The 21475-nt window shown below is 45.2% G+C and overlaps 1 long non-coding RNA gene across 1 annotated transcript; it reads left to right on the top strand.

Annotated features, from left to right (window-relative positions):
• Nucleotides 1-6792: 6792 nt before the first annotated feature.
• LOC149363113 (uncharacterized) lies at nt 6793-15361 on the top strand. Its single transcript, XR_016288560.1, has 2 exons — nt 6793-6886; nt 15168-15361. It is a non-coding gene; the product is annotated as an uncharacterized LOC149363113 (long non-coding RNA).
• Nucleotides 15362-21475: the final 6114 nt, after the last annotated feature.

The raw sequence follows: 21475 nt of genomic DNA, 5'->3' as shown, positions 1-21475 counted from the left end.
GACAAAACTGACGGCGTTTTATAGCAAAACTGATGCGCGGTAAACTTGGCTAGTGAATCATAATGTGTATTTTTTATTATTTACAAAAAGAGTCGCTCAATAAACTAAGCTCATTTGCGCTCATGCGGATATGATGCTGTCTCCCCGCACAGCTTGGACGCAAAAGAAAACAAAGCAAAACGAATTGTTTTATAATGCAAGCTTTGTTTTTCATGTCCTGTCGACGGCATCCAACACATCAGAAAGGTTCTTTCTAAAAATTGCCCGAACATCTAAAAAGTGAAAAAAGCAGCACAAAAGACAGGAGGAAGCTGGAAAGATACCTTAATGCAGTGGTGTACTGCGTCGCCACAAAAGGTTTTTCAGGAAGGCGACCACGTGTACCTACCAGCTGTGAAGCGCTATTTTCGGCAACAAACTTCGGCTACCAAAATAGAGCAACAAATTTTCACTTGCTGTGACAAGCTGGTCGTTGTTCGGATTTAGAGCTTGAAACTAGAAGAGATGTCCAAATAACGGAACTGACTCATAAATTTATATAGCTGCAGTAAGAAACAAAATGGATACGGGCAGGTGGAATTAAAAACAAACATCTCATAATATAGGCCCCATTCTGTTGCAAACGTACTTGGGTGCCCGCGTGTCAAGTTGCGCTGATTGAGCTGAAATAGCTGCCATTTGAATGGCAAAAATCGGTTCAGCACAGAAAGCGAAATTAATGATTTTCACCACCGCTTGGTTCAAACAAAACAGACTGCAGGTAGGCAGTGATAAGCGCATTTGTTTGTTTTTGCTTGTTTGGCGTTTATTTGCCACGAACGCCGCCTTCTATCTTCAGCGCAATGGAGTCTTTGGCTTTCTCTTTATCCAAGTCAGGCTACCAAGGCTGGTAAAGCCATCCCCAGACGAGTTTACTGTCATCATGTCCATCCTCTTTCTACAATTTTCTCGGTCCATTTTCATAGCCGCATTCTTCTTTTCTTGGTCCCTTATTATTGCATTCACCTCCGTTCTTCTTCTGTTTTCTCACGTTCTTTCTTCTAGTCTCTCTTGGCAGGATGAATTGGCTTGGATCGACTTTAAGCGGCGCTGAAATCGACAACTTGCTTTCGTCACAAGACTGCTTAGAGGAGAGCCCGTGGAGACAACTTTTCGGAGCATTAGAAAAGGGGCGGCTCGTGTGCTTTGATGATATTTTCAGAGCTTTGACAGCTATGGTCCCTTTGTAATGTTATCAATGTATTGTGATATATACAGTAAATTAGCTGAGTAAAACATAGAGTATTGCAGTTTGATAGGAACATGTCTTGAAACATTGACTTGGAGCATGTGTGTAAAAATTTATGTATGTACAACTGCCTGTCTGGTGTGCAATTACGGATAAACGTTTGCGGGATTGGTGTCGCGGGATGATGATGATGAAAACGTTTATTTAAAGCCGCTATGCATTAGTTGAAGGGAAGTCTGATCGGGTCCCTAGTCCGGGACGCCATTGGTAAAAGCCGCTGCCCATGCTCTGGCGACGACTGCTCGTTGTTCCTCGAGGTCCGAGCTGGACAGGGCCGCCTCCCAGCCCTCCCGCGTTGGCTGATTTATGATGTCAATGCTGTCATTTTTCTGACAAGCCCATACCATATGATATAAGTTTGCCTTCTGGCCAGAAAATTTGCACTGTGCCGAAAAGGACTCGGGCTCAATGGCGTGAGGCGTAGCTGGATTATTGAAAAACATAGTTTGTAGCCTGCGAAGGTGACATTCTTCTGATTTACTAAGAACCTTAGCGCGCCTCGGGAGTGTCTGCCTTTCAAGGCGCAAATGTTGTAATATTTCTGAATATGTTGTTAATGGAGAGGGGGAGCTTGAATCAGTAAGGGAGGATGTAGAAGGATTCCGGGGAAGAAAAGCTCGGGCCGAAGCGTGTGCGCGCTCGTTTCCTTCAACTCCCTGGTGACCCGGTACCCATATTAATTCCTTCCGTTCAGCTGAAGCCCAACATTGACTAAGAACTTTGCAGGCTAGCGGCGTGATTGTGCCACGCATATAGTTTCTATAAGCCGCCTGGGAATCTGTAACTATGTATTTCGATGCGTATCCCTTAGCGAAAAAGAGGATGTGCTAAAAATGCATTTCGAACGTATTGTATTAATTTCATATTTATTTCGCATTTTTTTGTCCCTATGCTTAAACTGCAATACGAATGCTTTCTAAGTACACTAGGAATAATATTTTAACCGTTCATAAAAATACGTGAAAAGTACATTTTTGCCCGCTTAGCATATTTATAATGCATTAAAAATATAATAAAAATATACATTAGAAATATACTAGAAATATACATTTAATACATTAAAAATGTGTTTACTCGGGCTTAAAAAAAGTCTACTGCGCGGCTCCATGGAATGACACGGGTTAATTCTTCAACTGCAGAACAAATCGTAGACGGGTATTCAACATTAATCGACAGGAGTCTGATACTATAAGGTGACGTGATTGAATGGGAGCGGCAAATACCTACACACAGCATACCAAGACGACAATGACACAGCAAACAACAAATCCTACGACAAGCGTTATACTTGGCTTGCTGTATATATACCCAGCGAAAGCGATGCACTATTTTGCACGATGAGGCCTTTTTTTGCGCAAATACTGTGGGCTGCCAAATTATCGCAGGAGTACCCTACTAGTCGCGTTCGAATCTGGGGTTAATTGAGAACGCAATTGCTAGTTGAAACTTGCGTCAGGCACAGGTCAGGAGTCGAACTGTCAACCAACACATACATGGGCGTGTAAGGGAGCCGGTCTGCCCTGCCAGACGGGGTCTTTTCCGCTGGCTTGTTCGGACCCAGAAGTACCCAAGGCGCTTTTGCTGGTATAATGCTGTCACGTTCTCACACGGAAATGTTCGAATGACATTGAGTGGAATGACATTCGGACTCGACGGACTGCCGCGGTGCTGCACGACACTTTAGAAACGCATTCGAAAGCCTCAGCTGAACAACCAACAGCATGTAATTATAGTGAAATATCTAGTTTACTATAATATGATTCTAGAGGGACACGTTTTTCACGCCAACGACACCGACGAATCCGGTCGGCGGACGGTCAGCCTTGTCGGCGGCTGAGCGAGAGCACGGTGATGAGGCGGCGGTGTGTATATGCTCGCGCTTCTAAATGAGCGAAATGAACGGCTATATTTCACGAGTGCACACCTGAACACTCACCAGCGATAAGCGCTTGCCAAATCAATTTCAATCGACGACGGCTCTGTTCCCTTCCGCGACGGCTAGGCCCAGCGAGTTCGCAGGGTTGGATCTGTGATTTCGGCGGTTGTGAAGAGCGAATCACAAGCTTTAGCGTATGCAAATGGTCACCAGGTGTAGTTTTGTCAACAGTGACCTGAAATCAACTATTGCTTACATCGCAGGGCACGCGTACGATGAACGGGAATCGCCGGTGTGACCCAGACTGCCGAGCCGTGCTTTACGGCCAGCAGCAGTCGCCGTCGCTAGCTTGTGGATAACAAGTTAGGCGCGATGCCAACAACCCGGCTTTCTCAGCTGTGCGATCGCATCATCGCTTCCCACACATTGTCGCACTGCGTAAACAAGCACGAGTACAACCAGTAAAAAAGAAAACAGACTGTTTAATAGAACGAAAGCGCAGATTGCGTTTTATGTTATGTAAACAAGCGATGTAAACAACAGTATGAGTGCAGTCGTCCTCATCGGCGCACTCCCGGGGAAATTTCATGCTGACGCGGTTAATATTCATTGGCGTACTATTATCTTCAAGCATTCCCTTAGACAGAACACGTGTAGCATCTTTAGATGACATTCGGCTGCGAAAGGATGACAAGAAAGGGAAAGTTTTCACTCTTCGCTGAAACGTCATTTCGAGCCCTAGATTGTTCCAAGGTAGCTTGAAGTGTAATGCGAATATATTTACGCGAACAACCCATTTGTTAGAATTTAAATATACTTCAGACGGATTAATTGCGTATTTACGAAAGTACACTTTAAATAGATGGCCAGCACCAAAATGCGATGTCCCGAAACTCGATTTTGAGCATTAGATTGTTCAACGACAGCTTGTAGTGCGCTGCAAACATGCTAATGCGGACTGCCAATTTGCTAGAATTTCAGTGTTCTTTGGACGAATTACTTGCGTATTTACGGAAGTACACTTCAAATACATTGACGACACGCAAATGCCATTTCCCGAAACGCGATTTCGAGCACTCGACTGTTCAACGGCAGCTAGAAGTATGCAAACGTTTAAAAGGACTGCCCGTTTGTTAGAATTGAAGTATATTTCGGATGAATTAATTTCATATTTACGAAAGTTCACTTTCAATACATTGACAACATGCTAAAACTGCATACATATACGTTTACAAGGGCTGCCCGTTTTCTAGAATTGAAGCATACTTTCGATGAATTAATTTCATATTTCCGAAAATACACTTTTAATACACTGACAAGATGCTAAAACTGCATACATATTTTTTCACGTATTTGAAAAGTGCTCGAAGTATGTTTTAAGTGAGGTATTTTTGGCACATTTTAAAAATATATTTCGAATACCAAGCATGAAATTTCAGAAACGTATTTCCGACATATTTTTAGTGCATTCATGAATACAAAATATGTTTAAAATACATTTTAAATAGCCCACCGTATATTCCAAACGTATTAGTTTTTGCTAAGGGTAGTGCGTTGCGGCTAGGGGTATAGCTACTTCCTCCATAGCCTGTGTACCCCCTTTACGAACTGAAAGCCTGTCCATGACTTGCATTTGGTGCACCACTGAGATTGTTGATATTCCTTGTACAGGACCCGCAGCGTCCACGAAGAAGGCTCCTTCTTCTGTTGAATAGCACTCGTTCATCTTGTTGCTCCTCGCCACTCGTCTAGCATGATGGTGCTCCGGGTGCATGTTTTTGGGAAGCGGAAGCGTAAGGAATTTGCTCTTCCACTCTTTAGGTATATCTTGTCTCCCAGCCACTTGCTGTGGAAAGCTAATGTTTAAATCTTGTAAGACCCTGCGGCCGGTCTAATTGTGGCCAGTCGCATTACCTGGCTTGTAAGATGGAAGATGGGCGCTAATCAATTAATCGGCCATATTGCTGCGAATCTTTGTAGAGTGTGTTTGTTGTGTTTATTTGTTCATGCTTCAAGGCTGCCGGCACGCTGCTTTATCGTTGTGTTGAGGAAAGGAAAAACAGCGCTAAATTCTACCCGAAACACACAGAAAGACGGACAGGACGGGCGCTGTCCTGTCTTTCTTTCTGTCTGTTTCGTGTAGAATTTAGCGCTATTTTTACTTTCCTGAACACAATGTCACACCAACTAGCCCCAGCAAAAAGTACTGTTAAACCGCTTTATCGCTTCGTTTGTGACGCAAGACACGCCTAGAATTATCTCGATTGATCGCATCCAGGCGGAGCCGATTCTACTTTGTGCCAGAAAGTTCTAGAACCTTTCACGCTTTATCTCTAAGGTTCGCTATCAGCTTTAAAGAGAGCACGGCCGACAGAGGCGGGCATTCTGTTCGACGACCGCCGAGCACGCTTGTTGCTACGCCGCCGAGTGATTCAGTTCTTTGCGGGCGCAAGTCAGCCCGAAGAAAGAGTTTCGTTTCGAAGACATTCTCGCTGTGTTCCTGTTCGCTGGACTGCAGTCACGAGTACGTGACATCTCGTGGAGGTGCTGACCTGATATGCCCATCAAGATGGAGCCTGGTGCACAGCCAACGCCCGTCGTGCTTCGCCAGCCCCGTGAGCCACCGACTTTTCGTGGAGAACCACACGAAGATGGGGAAGACTGGCTGGACATGTACGACCATGTAGCAGCGCTGAATGCCTGGGACGACAGCTCTAAGCTTCGTAACGTTTATTTTGCATTGGACGGCTCCGCCAGAACGTGGTTTGAAAAGCGCGAATCTTCCCTCACGACCTGGGCGACCTTCAAGAAGCAACTACTGGCTACGTTCACTAGCGTCGTACGCAAGGAATGAGCGGAGATCCTGCTGCAGTCGCGATTTCAGCGTCCAAACGAGACCGTGACTGCGTATGTGGAAGATATGAAACGCCTTTTCAAGCGCGCCAACCCTGACATGAACAAATAAACACGACAAACAAACGCTACAAAGATTCGCGGCAATATTGTGTACCCCTAGTTTTAGCAGACGCTCCACAGATGCTTTCATGGGTAGGCCGATTGCCTTCTTATAAGCAGTTCGAACGTCCAGGTGGTTTAGATCGGTCTTTCTCATACGAAAGTACGGGACCACGTACACTATCCTGCAGATGCCAAAGGCCTGTATTAGTCTAAGGGTATCCTGTTCTTGCATGCCGTTTTTCTTGCTTGTGATCCGAGATATCATACGATGAGTTGTTCACACACCGTTTCTGAGCTTGGTGATCGCTGCTGCGTTCACACCCTTGTTGTTAATGAGCAGCCCCAAAATCCGTATTGTTTCCACCTCGGGAACAGGTCTATCACGGACCGAGATTTCCAGCGATGCAGTATCCCCCTTCCCTCGCAGGACGAGGAGCTACGACTTGTCCAGGGAACAGCGCAGTCCGCATTCTTCGGCATACTTTTGAACCGTACTGGCAGCCTCTTGGAGGGCCTCCTCCATCTGTCCCAAGTTTCCCTCCGTTGCCCATATGGTTATGTCTTTCGCGTACAGGGTGTGGTGGATTCCCCTTATGGCATTAAGTTGTTCCGGCAGGTGCATGAGGGCAACGTTGAAGAGCAGTGGAGAAAGGACTGCGCCCTGAGGCGTCCCCCTGGTGCCCATGGGTATCGCCTCGGACCTCGTGTCGCCAATCCCGATGTGCGCTTGCCTATCTTACAAGAAAGCCTTGATGTAATTAAAGGTACGCTTTCCGCAGTGAGTACCCTGTAGATTTTCCAGAATCTTGGAATGCTTCACGTTCTCGAAAGCCCCCTTAAGATCTAGTGCCAGTATGGCCCTACTGTTTCGTTTGCGCGGGGGATCAATAACCTCCATCTTCAGCTGCAGTAACGCGTCCTGGGTTTACAAGTGTGCCCTAAACTCAAACATTGTGTGAGGTATAATATTGTGGTCTTCTATATACGACGAAAGCCGCATGTGTACAGCCTTCTCCAACAGTTTCCCGGCGCACAACGCAAGCGAGATGGGACTGAGGTTATTGATGTTCACCTCCTTTCCAGGCTTCGGAATAAAGCTGACATCAGCCGTTTTCCGTGCCCTGGGTAACTGTGAACATTTCCAGCATTCGTTGATGTACTGCGTGAGACGTTCAAGCGCTTGCCGATTGAGATTGACAAGCAATCCCATCGTCACCCTGTCGTTCCCTGGCGCTGTGCCCCGCCTCATGGCCATAAGCGCCGCCTGTATTTGCTCGACTTCGAACTCTCTGTCCAGGTCCGGATTGTCCATACCCTCATAATCCCGTACTGGCTCGTTGTATTTCACTGTACAGAGGTACTTGCTCGCGAGGGCTGCAACTAGCTGCTGGTCCGTGCCCGCGAAGCCGTGTAGGGCTCTCTTGAGGTTACGTTGCTGATCCCCGCGAGACTTGGAGGGCTCTATCAAACAGAAGAAGACTCCACGCCGTCTTGGTGCTAAGGTTGCCTTTCATGGACTCGCATTTGGCCAACCAGTTGTTTTTGGACAGGGATCGTGCATACTCTTCTGCTTGCAAGCTTAATTTCGCGATCTTGATCTTGAGCTTGCGGTTATGTTTTTGCCTTTTCCACCGCCGTGTGAGACTTCTTTTGGCCTCCCACAGATGTAGTAGATGGTTGTCAATGGCCGGAACTTCTTCTGATCTCTTAAGCGTACGTGTGAAGCGGTCCCTACTCCCAGCAGCGACTGAGCCCACTCCTCGTACTTTTCAATGGGCGCGTTGAGCGTAGAGTCTACCGCCTGTCGGAACAACGACCAGTCCGTGAGCCGGGCATTCCCTCTCGGTTTGCGATGCATTTTGTAGTCGAGGCAGATCTTGAGAATGTAGTGGTCACTCCCTAAGGTCTCCTGGGTGTTGTGCCAATCATAATTTCTAGCTCCTTTAATCAATGAGATCTGGACATGTATCTCTCGAGACACTGTTGCCAATCCTCGTGGGATGCGGCGGGTCAGTAAGAATTGCCAGTGCTACGTCCGATATGCCCGCAGCGAGTCTCCTGCCCTGAATATCCTCCTTACTATATCCCCACAAGAATCTCTACGCGTTGACATCCCCCACCATGATGAGAGGTGCACTTTTTGCCAATTGCGCGGCCTTTTGGAAAAACTCATTGAAAGGCGCACCCCGGTTCTTCGGCCGAATATATATGTTCAACAGCTACGCAGTTCTGCTAGTGCATACGTTCGGTAAAAGCTGAATAAATGTATGTTCCACCTCAGTGATTAACTCCAGCTCAATTGTCACAGCCGTGCAATCCTTATGCACCAGAATGCCCCCGCAGGGAGGCGTCTGCAACATGCAGACGTTGGTGAGTGGCGACACCACGGGGTTAACCCGAGCATCCGCAGGGACATCCCCGCAGGGGGATGATGGTGAACAATGCGTCACCACGGACCCGAGCATCCGCGCTTAGCCGTGCGTGGCATCGCCGTGTCCGGGGAAAAGGGGATCCTGGTGGTTGAGCCGATGCCGAGCGTTTGGACCCTTAAGGCCCCTCGGCGGAGGCAACACACCACTTTGGCCCCAGCTTCCTGTAGACGGCACCTCCGGCCTGACCCAACCGGAGGAAATCGGCAGTCGCCTTTTCCTGTCCGCCCCTCTATCTTTCACGTTCCTATTTCCTTTCTTACAACTTTCCTGTATCCTCCTCTCTTCTTTGTTTTTTCCTCTTTTTCCTGGCGGCGAGGGTTAACCGTGTGTGACCAACTACCCTGAGTTGAGTCATATTAGGTTATAGTTGGGGTGTACAGCTGGCGTGGGCAGGACTTGCTTGTAAGTTCCTGTCCCGTCCCCTTGTTGGGCTCCATGGTGGGTGGCTGGCACCATGACTGAAAAACATTAATTATTTATGGCTCCCCCTTTTTCCAAACCAGATCGCTCTCTAAAAAGAGGGCGGAACGATGCAGACGATTTTTTTCAGAAAAGAAAGCTATCTTTCCCAAAATTTCATGTTGTCCATAGCGAAGCAGAAGGAAAACAAGCAAGACTGATATCCCCGTTCCTAGTAGCAAAGTGCCTTACAAACACCTTGGGCCTTGGGTACAAGGTATCCAAAATGGCCAGCGGTGACTTACTGCTCGAACTTCGTGACACTGTCCAACACTCTAAACTCTCAAACCTTGCGTCCATTGGGGAAATCCCAGTCTCTGTCACTTCACATCGATCTTTGAACACTGTCCGAGGCGTCATATCTGAAATCGACTTTATCCACCTCTCTGAGAAAGAAATGCTTGAGGGCCTTACTGACCAAGATGTCATAAATGTTCAACGCATAAAGATCCGGAAGGATAACAAGGAAATAGACACGAAGCACCTGATCCTCACTTTCAATACCAGCACACTGCCTGAAAGCATTGAAGCTGGTTACCTGAAAATAAATGTAAGACCATATATACCCAACCCACGAAGATGTTTTAACTGTCAGAAATTCGGCCATGGCTCACAGAGTTGTCGCGGCCGCAAAACTTGCGCAAAATGCTCGTCAAACGAACACCAATCTGAAGAATGTGTTGCTACACCGCGGTGTGCAAACTGTGAAGGAGAACATGCTGCCTACTCCAGAGCTTGTCCTTCTTGGAAAAAAGAAAAAGAAATAATTACTCTCAAGACTACGGCAAACATTTCTTTCAAGGAAGCAAGAAGGCGATATGCTCAAACGAACACATTCTCTTTCAGTGCAAAAACAAACTTCGCTGATGTGGTGCGTGGGCGCGGCACACCACACCAGGCTTCGGCACCCGTCCAGACCACACGCAGTGTGCCTGTGGCGGGGCCACCCGCGCCCCCGTGTGGAGTAGCTAGCGCTACTCCGCAAACCCCAAAGGAGGCAACGCAGACCCCCGGGTCGGCGGGCCTCAAGACCTCTTCCCACAGGTCGAGGTCAAACTCGAAAATCAACATACCTCCTGCACGGTCGTCCAGCGCCTCCACAGAGGCGATGGACACGACCCCGGGCAGCCCCGCGCCGTCCACGTCGGACGGTCGGCGGAGCTCCCTGGATCGGTCAAAAAAAGACAGGCCCCGAGTCACGGGGCCATCGACAACTTAATCTACTTTTTCACCCTATAGAAGCACAAAATTAAGATGGCTTTCATAATACAATGGAACTGTAGAGGACTTCTAAACAACTACAGTGACATAAAAGACATACTAGGAGCGCACGCTCCGGTTGCCTTATGTCTACAAGAGACAAACTTAGGTCCCAAAAAAAATAACTTTCTTAAGAATTATACTGTTTTCCGCCGCGATCGAGAGCAGGCGAGCAGGCTGTCGGGAGGCGTAGCCATCATAGTGAAAAACGGTGTCCCAGCTCGAGAGCTTAAACTAAAAACAAGACTCGAAGCTGTTGCGGTCAGTGTCGTCAGCCATAAAACAATTTCTATCTGTTCTGTATATATTCCTCCACACTTTACATTAACAGTCCACGATTTACAAGAACTTGTCAATGAACTTCCAGAACCGTATCTAGTAGTTGGGGACTTTAACGCTCACTCCCCTTTTTGGGGAAGTGAGCACTGTGACTCTAGGGGTCAAATAATTGAAGATTTTATCCTCACAAATAATGTATGTCTTTTAAATACAGAAAAAGCCACCTACTGCTCCCCTACCTCAGGGAAAAGGACCTTTTTAGATTTATCGTTTAGTTCACCTTCTGTTTTTAACGATTTTAACTGGGACGTCATTGACAATCCATATGGCAGCGATCACCTCCCTGTACTAATCACTTTAACATCCACACCGGAAATAATCCCCACAAGGCCACGGCGCTGGAAGCTTCACCTCGCCGACTGGTCACTTTTTAGAGCAAAGGCAACTTTAGAAGATATAGTTTTAGGAAATCTTACCGTTGACCAGATAAACGAAAAGTTCACTAATTGTATCATAACTGCCGCACTAACAGCTATTCCTCAGTCGTCAGGAGTGGCGCGACAAAACCATAAAGTATGGTGGACAAAGGACTGTAAAGAAGCAAAAAAACAGCAAAATAGAGCGTGGGGTAAATTCCGTAGGTATCCGACACATGAAAATTTCCTAAATTTTAAAAAGGCAAAAGCTAAAGCTCGGTATGTCCGTCGCAGCGCCGAAAAAGCTTCATGGCAGAATTATGTTTCAAATATCAACAGTCAGATCCCATCTAAAAAAATGTGGGAGCAGGTTCGAAAAATAAACGGCAACTTTTCACCATTCACAATTCCTTTTTTAACAACACCCGGAACACAAACAAGCATACAGGAACAGGCAGACATATTGGGGGAACATTTCACTGCAGTTTCAAGTTCATCACACTACACGCAGTCCTTTTTAAAATACAAAAATACAGCTGAAAAACAGAGGCTCCCAACAACTGGAGGTGCAAATGAAAAATACAATAGTCTAATTACCCTCCAAGAAATCAACACAGTACTGTCTGCCGGAAAAAAAACTGCTCCAGGACCCGACCATATACATTATGAAATGCTTGCACATCTTTCTGAGCCTGCCATAGAAGCACTTTTGAGATTCTTTAACACAGTTTGGATGTCAGGGAAAATACCTGAAGCCTGGAAGAAAGCTATTATTGTCCCGTTTCTTAAACCTAGTAAACCCCCAACCTCTCCTAGCAGTTATAGACCCATAGCCCTGACTAGTTGCCTTGCCAAATCCTTCGAAAGTGTCCTAAATATAAGACTAACCTTTGTTCTTCAATCTGGTGAACTTCTTGATATCCATCAGTGTGGATTTAAAAAGGGATGCTGCACTACAGACCACCTAGTCCGCCTTGAAAATACTGTCAGAGAAGCTTTTATACACAAGCAACACTGTCTTAGCGTCTTTTTTGATTTAGAAAAAGCATATGATACTACCTGGAGGTTCGGGATCCTCCAGGACTTAGCTGAGCTTGGCATCCGTGGCAGAATGCTGAAATCAATTAAAGACTTTTTGACTAACCGTTCATTTAATGTTCGTCTAGGCTCAACCCTTTCGAGGGATTTTATTCAGGAAAATGGAGTGCCTCAAGGGTGTATTTTAAGCACAACTCTTTTTATTGTAAAAATGAATTCTCTTAACAAAATTATACCAAGGTCCATAACATATTCAGTCTATGTCGACGATCTTCAGATAGCGTGCACATCTTCCAATATATCTACATGTGAAAGACAAATACAACTTCAAATCAACAAACTGGCAACATGGGCAGACAAGAATGGTTTCCAGTTCTCACCACAGAAAACAGTAGCCTTACTTTTTTCACTCAAACGAGGCTTGCACACAGATCCCACATTACACCTAAACCAAACCACACTGCCTTTAAAAAAAGAACACAAATTTCTAGGCATCACCTTCGATAAAAAGCTTACTTTCCTGCCTCACATAAACGCACTAAAGAAGAAAGCGTCGCTATCACTGAACATACTTAAAGTCCTTTCACGCAAACACTGGGGTTCTGATCGGGTATGCCTTCTACAGATTTATCGCTCTGTAGTACGTTCCGTTTTAGATTATGGCTGCATAGTGTATGGATCAGCACGGCCATCGTACTTGAAGCGACTTGATCCTGTGCACAATATGGGTTTGAGTCTTTCAACTGGTGCTTACAGGACATCACCCATAAAAAGCCTTTACGTGGAAACCAATGAACCACCACTTGCAAACAGACGAACAATGCTTACATGCTCTTACATTTTAAAGATCCGTTCCCAGCCTAAACACATCTGTTACCCACTCGTTACAAAGTGCCCATCCCGAACACTATTTACCAACAAACCTCTAGCAATCAGACCACTTCTTCTCCGCTTTGAAGAGAAATGCCAAGAACTAGACATAATGAACATATTACCTAATATTGCCCGCAAACCTGATCCATTCCCGCCTTGGTACTGCCTACCATCTGTGTGCGACTTCACATTAACACAATTTCGGAAAAAACATACACCACATGAACAGATATTACAAGAATATTTAGCACTCGAGGAAAAATACAGAGAATACGAAGCATTTTATACCGATGGATCAAAATCGGCGCACTACGTGGGAAGTGCTGTAGTTCAGAATAATTGGGAAAAAATAGTACGGCTACCTGAGTGTACATCCATTTTCACCGCCGAGGGTTACGCAGTCTTGGTGGCTGTAGAAAAAATAATAAATGAGAACATTCAGAACAGTATCATTTACACTGATTCTCTGAGCATACTAACCTCACTTCACCATAGAAATGCAGTGACACCACTAATTGGTAATATCATACACAACATAACGAGCGCCACAATACAGGGACAAGACATAAAATTTTGCTGGGTTCCCAGCCACATTGGAATCACTGGCAATGAGAAGGCGGATGAATGTGCTGCGAAAGCTCGCAACAAAGAAATAAAGAAAGTGAACATCCCCTGCAATGACTGTATGAAGTTGGTACAGTGCAAGCTAAGAAATAAATGGCAGTCGCAATGGAATATTGAACGAAATAATAAGCTCCACTTAGTAAAACCATTTATAGAAGAATGGAAGTCATGCGCCCACCAAAAACGTTTCATCGAAGTTATTTTATGCCGTCTCCGTATTGGACACACACATCTCACACACAACTTCCTGCTAACAAAGAAAGACAAACCTGTTTGTGAAAAGTGCGGAGACGAACTAACAGTAAACCACATATTATTCTCATGTACAGAACTCGAATCACTAAGAAAAAAACATTTTACTACCTTTTACAAAGAACACATTCCTTTTCATCCAGCATTGATATTAGGCAAAGATGCACTTGTCAGTATACCCTGTGTTTTTAGCTTTTTAAGGGAAGCCAGTATTCTTCATCAACTCTAATCTACTCACCCTGTGCTTCGCTACATACAATTATACACCTCAGCCACTTTCTCAATCACGAGAAGGAGGCTGAGGTCTTTATCTGAGTTGTTGCGAGCCTCGAAATCCTTGCCGAGCCAAGGATGTCTGCGGAGGTAACCCAACCTTCAAAAGTTTCTGCTATCAGACATTTTTTAAAATTCTTGTCTTTCTTCAGCTAGTTAGTAAAAATAACTCTTAGGCCCTTTACACCACCGTTTTTATCCACTTAGTTTTCAAACTCTGCTCAAGCATATTTTTTCCATACCTTGTTCTTGGCGCATGATAGCCTTAGCTGCTTATGCGCCAATAAACCCAACACAACACAACACAGCACCAGAATGCAAGTGGATGAGCTGTTTTGGTGCGTGCTGTATGGTCTGAGTTTGGCTTCCATATTCACGTCCTACAGTGCAATAATATCTGGTTATTTATCCAATGAATCTACGTATTGCTGTAGCGAAGCCCTCTTCTTTCTAAACCCCCGGCAGTTCCACTGCAAAATCTGAAATTTAGGAGGGCGGGCCACGTTGAACACTAATGGAAATCGCGCTCTGTGCGTTTACTCCGGTGTCGGGCGAATCATCAGCTGCAAGCTGTCTATTAGCCATCCGGCCAGTTAATTTTGGAACCTTCATCCCCGTACACTCCGCAAGCTCCAGAAGTTTCCGATAGATTCTGATTTCAAAGACTTGTAGTTTAATCAGACGGGGCTCCAAGATACCTTGTAAGACCCGCTCTACCGGTGCCTGGATGCCCCTCTCAATAGCTGCCTGAACGTTTTTTCCAATAATAATTTATAGAGTTCCTTCGAGGCTCGCCTCTATATTTTGCGTTATGCGAGCTTCCAAACGCGAAAGGTCGTTCAACAAACATCGCTCCACAATAGCCTCATTCCTGGCTTCTTTTTCTCTGGCACCGGCCCCCTTATCGGTCTCCGTCGCCACTGCGTTACTGTTTCTCTCCTCCTCCTCCTTTTTTGCACCCTGGGGGACAGGAGTTAGTGCCTGCTGAGTAGCAGGGAGGAAAGCATCCTCCTCCATTGCAGATACACTAGGCGTTTCGTGCATATTTTCTCGCCCTGCCGATGTTCTCAGTTCCTGACTTTTATACTTTGCTAGTTCCTTTTTTAATCTGTTATTTTCCTCCTTACGTTTCTCAACAGCCAACGTGGGAGGCGAAGAAGCGGCAACCTCTGTCCAGCTCACCTTGCTGCCCGTGGTTTCCTCCGACCCGGCTCTTCCCGATTTCTTGTCACCTGGATGACCGCTTCCTTCAGGCCCCTGCCGGGACGCCCCGGGAAGAACTTTTTTTTTTATGGATAAGGAAACTGCTCCAATAAAAGGCATTTATGTGTGAGGAGAGATGTAGTTACGATGCTGTGGAAGTAGTATCGGCTGCTCGCATTGTGTGATAAAAAAAATAAACCCGAATCCACACCTTCCAAGCTTTTCTCAAAGGCTATACAATGCCAAATCTGTGAGACTTGCAAATGGTGAGCACATTCTTTATGTTGTTCGTGCTACTGTATATTCTTTTTATGGCTAATGTTTTGGAGAAAACAAATTCGTTGTATGTCTTCAGATGTTCGCTGTTCGGTTGCTTGTGGCTTTCCGATTTATTAAATATATAGTAAGTTTCTCGCAACTAGAAATGGCTAAGTTTGAACTTAATTAAACTTAATTAACTTAATTTGAATTTTGAACTTAATTAACTTAATTTTAATTAAATACATATGGTGCACAGAATGCTGCATTCCTTGCACGCTTCCACTTCATTTTTTACGCCGCGAACGGTTTCTGTTGACAAAGTGTGGGACTAGATTTGGTGAACATTCCCGCCCGTATTACGTTTCGGTAATTTTTAAAAGCGTCCTGATGAAACATTTTAACTCAACACATAGAAAGATGTAACGCTGCCTCTCCTACAGTCGTTCAAGTTCTGATACTCCGGACTGAAAACTGGAACAGCTAAATTTCTTCGTGCTTTTTTTGGAGCGTATCTCTTTTTTCTCACGTCATTTTTACAGCTGCCAGGCACAGGCTTGAAAGCCTTAGTGTGGCTTAGCCCGTTCCGAAATTGTAGTTTATTCTCTGAAACGAAAATTTACATTAATTTTTGTGTCCTATTCCTCATCACGTTACAAGAGGAACTAGACTAGGCCTTCTGGTCAGAAAGTAGCAGTCTGGCAATGAAGACAAGAGATAGTCTAGAAGACAGTGCGGACAACCGCAACGGTGGCCTAGCGGGTGACCATCCACTTCGCATGTGGAGGATGCGCGGTTCCATTCCCTGTGCTGCCGGCTACCCACTTATGATATAATCGGTACATGCTATCCCCTGACCTGGCGCTCAGCTTTTTTCTAGTGAAATTCTTGGGAAATGAGGCTTTGACCCCGCAGTGTGTAAACGGAAACACCTTGCGCTATTGCGCTTTTTGGTCGCAGATGCCGTTACACCATAAAAATTCATCATCACCAAGAAAGTACGAACAACGTCCAACGTCAACCGTCAAAAAGAAATAAAAAGCAATCTACTGTACACATTTCACTGTGATTGACATGTAGCGAAACTAAATTTGAAGGATATCCACATGGTCTCGAGACCAGTCGTTGCTATAAAATTAAGCTTGCCAGCTTCTTAGCCGGTATTACTCAGATAAGTTTCCGCCCTGAAAAATCTTATGCTGTTCATTTCAATTCCTTCTAGTCCTTTGTCGTGTTTCGAGAGTCCTTCGTCCTAAGAGAGCTGTCGAACTACGACCATTTCAATACCAACTAGAACTGCTGAGATAGCAACATAGATCGAAAGAAAAGCGGTGTGAATGAAGCTGCAGAGAAATCTCGTTCTAACTTGACATCTTGCGTTTTTCCGCGAATCGTACTAGAAATTTATCCTTTTCATTCAATTTATCAGCGACCTACATAACGTCGTCGCTAAATTGTATGTGGCACAATACGCTGATCACATCAAAATATAATCCATTTTATACATTCCGCTCAAACTGGCAGTTGCCTCCATGAGGATGTCAGTTTTGTGAAGAGTTGATGCGTGTCAAAACGGCTAAACCTGCTTTTTTAACCAGCTATATAGACTGGGAACGTTGCTTTACCTGCATGCTTTTCGAAAACTCATTTACTGTGGCAAGGTGTAGCCAGATTTTCTACTGACACAGCGCCGAGGATAATCGCGTTTTCGAAATTATAAAAACTGATATGGATGTTACTAACGACTGGCTACAAATCTCTAATTACAAGTAGGCGCATAAGTCTACTTGTTAAGGAGTTAATTATTGAAAATTAGTTAACCAGCTTACTACTTAAGATGATTCACCGGTTTTATGGTGTTCGCCAACACTGGTAATACCATGCTGAAAAAGCCATATTTTTACCTTAAAAACCTATTGTAGAGAATTATTGAAATTATCCTCCCTGAAACACCTGGTATATAGCTCCGCTACTTACAAATGATGGCGCAAGCGTAGCTGATGTTCTGTGAATAGTGGGCATTTTGCTCTGCGGTCTTGTTACCTCATGTGTGCCTAGCGATTTCTTCATTCATCTGTAGTTTTTAAAGTATCCTTGTGCTTTTCTGTTTTAATCCGTAGACAACATCAGAACGGCTGTTTTACCATGTTTTTCGAACGATGTTGACAGACTATGCCGAACACTTGCTGCGCGTACAAGAAACAGTTCAGAACGAGCCTTTGGTTTGCGAATACTCTCCCAAGTAAATTATTTTCGCCATTCAGCAAAAGGCTGAGCCAGAGCGTTTTAAAATGTATCTTCGTGGGAAAAATAGCCCGTCTTAATGTCTCATGATATTCAAGTAACACTTGTTGCTGGGCTAGTCGGTGCATAGTTCTATGTGCAAAAGTTAGCGCAAAACACGAGATATTCACAAGAAAGGTAAACAGGACAAAGCGCTACTGAAAACTGATTCTTTATTGAAAGAAACACGTACTATATAGGCCAACCGTCGCATTACCTATCAGCTGCCGCAAACGTCAGAATGATGTAAAGGGTCATAAAAGCGATAAAAGACACAAAGACTGAAAATACAATGTAGCTAAAAACGATAAAAGCGACGGAAGAACATTGAAAGGCATGACACGTGGTGTACAGGGCCAAAGAAACATGACTGAATGAAATTCAACACGATGATAACAAAACGATATTGCATAAAAAAACGTAACAAATGCAGCAAAAAACACGTGAGACAAGAAAACCCTTATAAAAAGGCTTGTTCACTGAACACTTCAGATTACATTGGGAAAAAAAAACCACCTGTACACGTGCTCGTACTCAGGAAACGCTTTCTAAAAAGTCTTCTTCAGTTTGGTACAAGATAAATGCATTGATAACAGCTTTCACGCCCTTTTTTTCTGATCAAAAAAGCTTCTTTTAATTCACGGGACACTCGATCATAGCCTCTACCTAAAGCAACGGTCTTCTCAAGAATGGGCCATCAGGAGTTTATTTCACAGTCCTTGCAATGAAGAGGCAGATTTGAACCTGTTTCAGTCTCTCACACTGTGCTCATACCGGCCATGAGTGCCTGACCTGTGTAACCATTGTTGGGGCGCTCTTTAATAGTAGTACTGGAAGAGTCCTTTGTTTCTGGTTAAGCTGAGGAATGCGTGAGCGAGACTTCTGTGTAAATGCTTCAAAATGATATATGTTGTAGCGCGAATATGTTTTTGTGGTTTTGGTCGCACTTAGTGTCATATCAAATGACCTACTACATACGTGGCTTCATTCCTTTCATTGTAACTTGACAATAATGTGCTTCTTTTTTTCTGCTTTTAGCGATTGCGTTGTGCCGGTCGTTACTGACTGCGACTGCGCAGGTGGGCTGTTTACCGATAAGATTTTTGAATAAACCCATTTGAAAGTAGCGCTTATACCGTGCAGCTCTCTTATCCTTTATCTTTACCTTTGCTTTCAATATCTGGTGCACTGAATGTCCTGAATTTTCTATTAAAAATAGAGGATAAGAGAACTACAGGGCTGAGAAAAGATTTTAGAAAGAGTGCCTTAGAAGAAGTTACGTTTGAAAATGGCAACGTTGTAAACAGCTGAACCCATTTATTTTGTCCCAAAGCTAGGGCTGCTAAGAAAACCTACCTCTGTTTCCTGAGGCCGGTGCGGGTTTTTCAGAAGGATGTTTTGTGTATTTAATTTCTTATTTAAAAATATCCTCAGGGACAAAGCAATTATGTGTGGAGTGGGGTTAAATACAGGTTAGAATACATGAAAGATACGTTAAGTGATGCCCAGGGCTAGTTGCAAGAGTTACACGTTATAACTGACTAAACTGGAGAACTAAGCATTGAACAAAATAAGTCAATGCCGTTTATGCCTGCAAAGAAGCGAGAAGCCGGTTCGTTACATCACGTACGCAGCAGAAAAAAATAAAATAAAAGTTTGTGGTATACTGAAGCAAGGCAACAATGTAAACATATTGCTTCTATAGGCATCGTAAATTGGTTCTGAAATGAGGTTTCTGCTCCGCATGGGATGGCTGAATATTTTGTGAAAGATGGAAAGTCGTGATATGTTGCTGCGCGTGCTTCTATTCGGAATATTATATTCTGTTGTCATAGGGGCGACAATAATAACGCATTTAAAGAGAGGGCCAAACGGACTGCATTTTTCTGAACTACACCTAGGTCGTGAATTCGGGATATGGGGAGCGGGCTTCAGATGGCAGCAGTGCTTTAAGGTTTGGGCCTTTCAGAATTCTGCAAACAAGTTTTGATATTACCGAGTATCGAAAAAGCTAGCTCGCGCATAGCCTAGCATTTGAACACCTGTATAACTAAGGGCGTAAATGTGCAAATGTCGTGCAAAATTGTTAGTGATATCTACTCCCAAATATTCGCAAAATCCACTGTTTGCTAGGAAAATGTGTTCATTCTGTATGAAGGCATGTTGCTTGAAGAATACGACAGAGAAATTGCTTGACATACTGTATTCGAAGTTACATTACTCTTTGTAACACCAAAAAAAAAACGAATGTCATATTGCCACGTATCATTGTAGTGTTTGTTCGTTCACGCTCAAGGCTGCAGGAAAGGGCTGTTATCATTTTTGTTCGTGACGCGAGAAGCGACCAGTCTAATCTCGATTGATCGCAGCCATGAAAGGCTGCATCTAGGTTTTTCCAGATTACTGTAGATGATCTTGTCCTGCTATCTGGAAGTTTCCTTGCCGGCTTTAAATTGAGCGATGCCGCGAGCAGCGGACATTCGTAGTTCGACGATTGACGAGCACGCGTGTTGCTTACGCCGCCACCGAGTGAGTCAGTTCTTTTGCGGGCGCAAGTCAGCCCAAATAAAGAGCTTCGTTTGCAAGTATTTATGGTGTCTTCCTGACCGCTGGACTGCCGTCACTACAACGTGACATCTGGTGGAGGTGCTGGGTAGCCTTCCAGGTACCGGACAACCCCTGCAAGTCGTGATGCCAGCCCTTTGAGTTATTCACCGGAGGAACTGACTCCAGTCTACCACGCCGCCTCTGGAGCCTCCAGCCATGACTTACGCCGCAGCAGTGCGCCGTCCTGCACCTCGACGACGGGACCCAAGCCCCTATCGCCCTTAGCCAGCTGCGCTGGAGCGCCGCCTTCTCGCCCCAACTCGCCCGTCCTACGAGCATCGCACACGGCCGAAGAAATGCGACGAGTGGAGAACACCCGACCAGCGCCGCCCGCTGTGCTTCCACTGCGGCGAAGCCGGTCACATTCTCCGGTACTGCCCATACATGAGAATGGGCATCCGAGGGTTCTCTTAAGGCGCCCCACGACCCCGACCCGGCCAGCGACCAGCCGAAATCGTGGATTTTTTGCGTCGGGAAGGACACTCATCGCCGAGCCGCCTATCGCGTTCTCCGTCGCCATCGTCACCGCGCTAAATATCTCCTAGCCGAGGCTACGCAGTGCGTGGACGCTTAACCAGCCCCCGAAGGTTAAACTGAATAAAGCAGCCTCTGGAGGTGAGGTTGCTTCTGAGAGCAAGAACTAAGATCCTCCATCGACGAAAACAGAAGACCATGCCCCCTACGACGACGATGAACCCTACGACAACGACGACCCCTACGACAACGACGACCCCTACGACAACGACGACCCCTACGACAACGACAACCCCTACGACGACGACGACCCCCTACGACGACGACGATCCCTACGACGACGACGATCCCTACGACGACGACGATCCCTACGACGACAAATACGACGACAAATACGACGACAAAAACTACGACGACGACGACGACACGGCCAGACTTGAAGCTTTTACCGCTGCCCTTACACCTTATTAGGAACGCTAAAGGACTCTAAGTTCTCGAAGCATTCACTATGTTTAATTTCATTATAAAGCATCGAGACGATGCTTCTTTGGAAGGGGGGTAATGCCACGTATCATTGTAGTGTTTGTTCGTTCACGCTCAAGGCTGCAGGAAAGGGCTGTTA

Source organism: Amblyomma mixtum, chromosome 2 (assembly GCF_055824585.1).
Source record: "Amblyomma mixtum isolate Tamu chromosome 2, ASM5582458v1, whole genome shotgun sequence".
NCBI classification, from domain to species: Eukaryota; Metazoa; Arthropoda; class Arachnida; order Ixodida; family Ixodidae; genus Amblyomma; species Amblyomma mixtum.
This window is presented reverse-complemented; position numbering and strand designations above follow the sequence as displayed.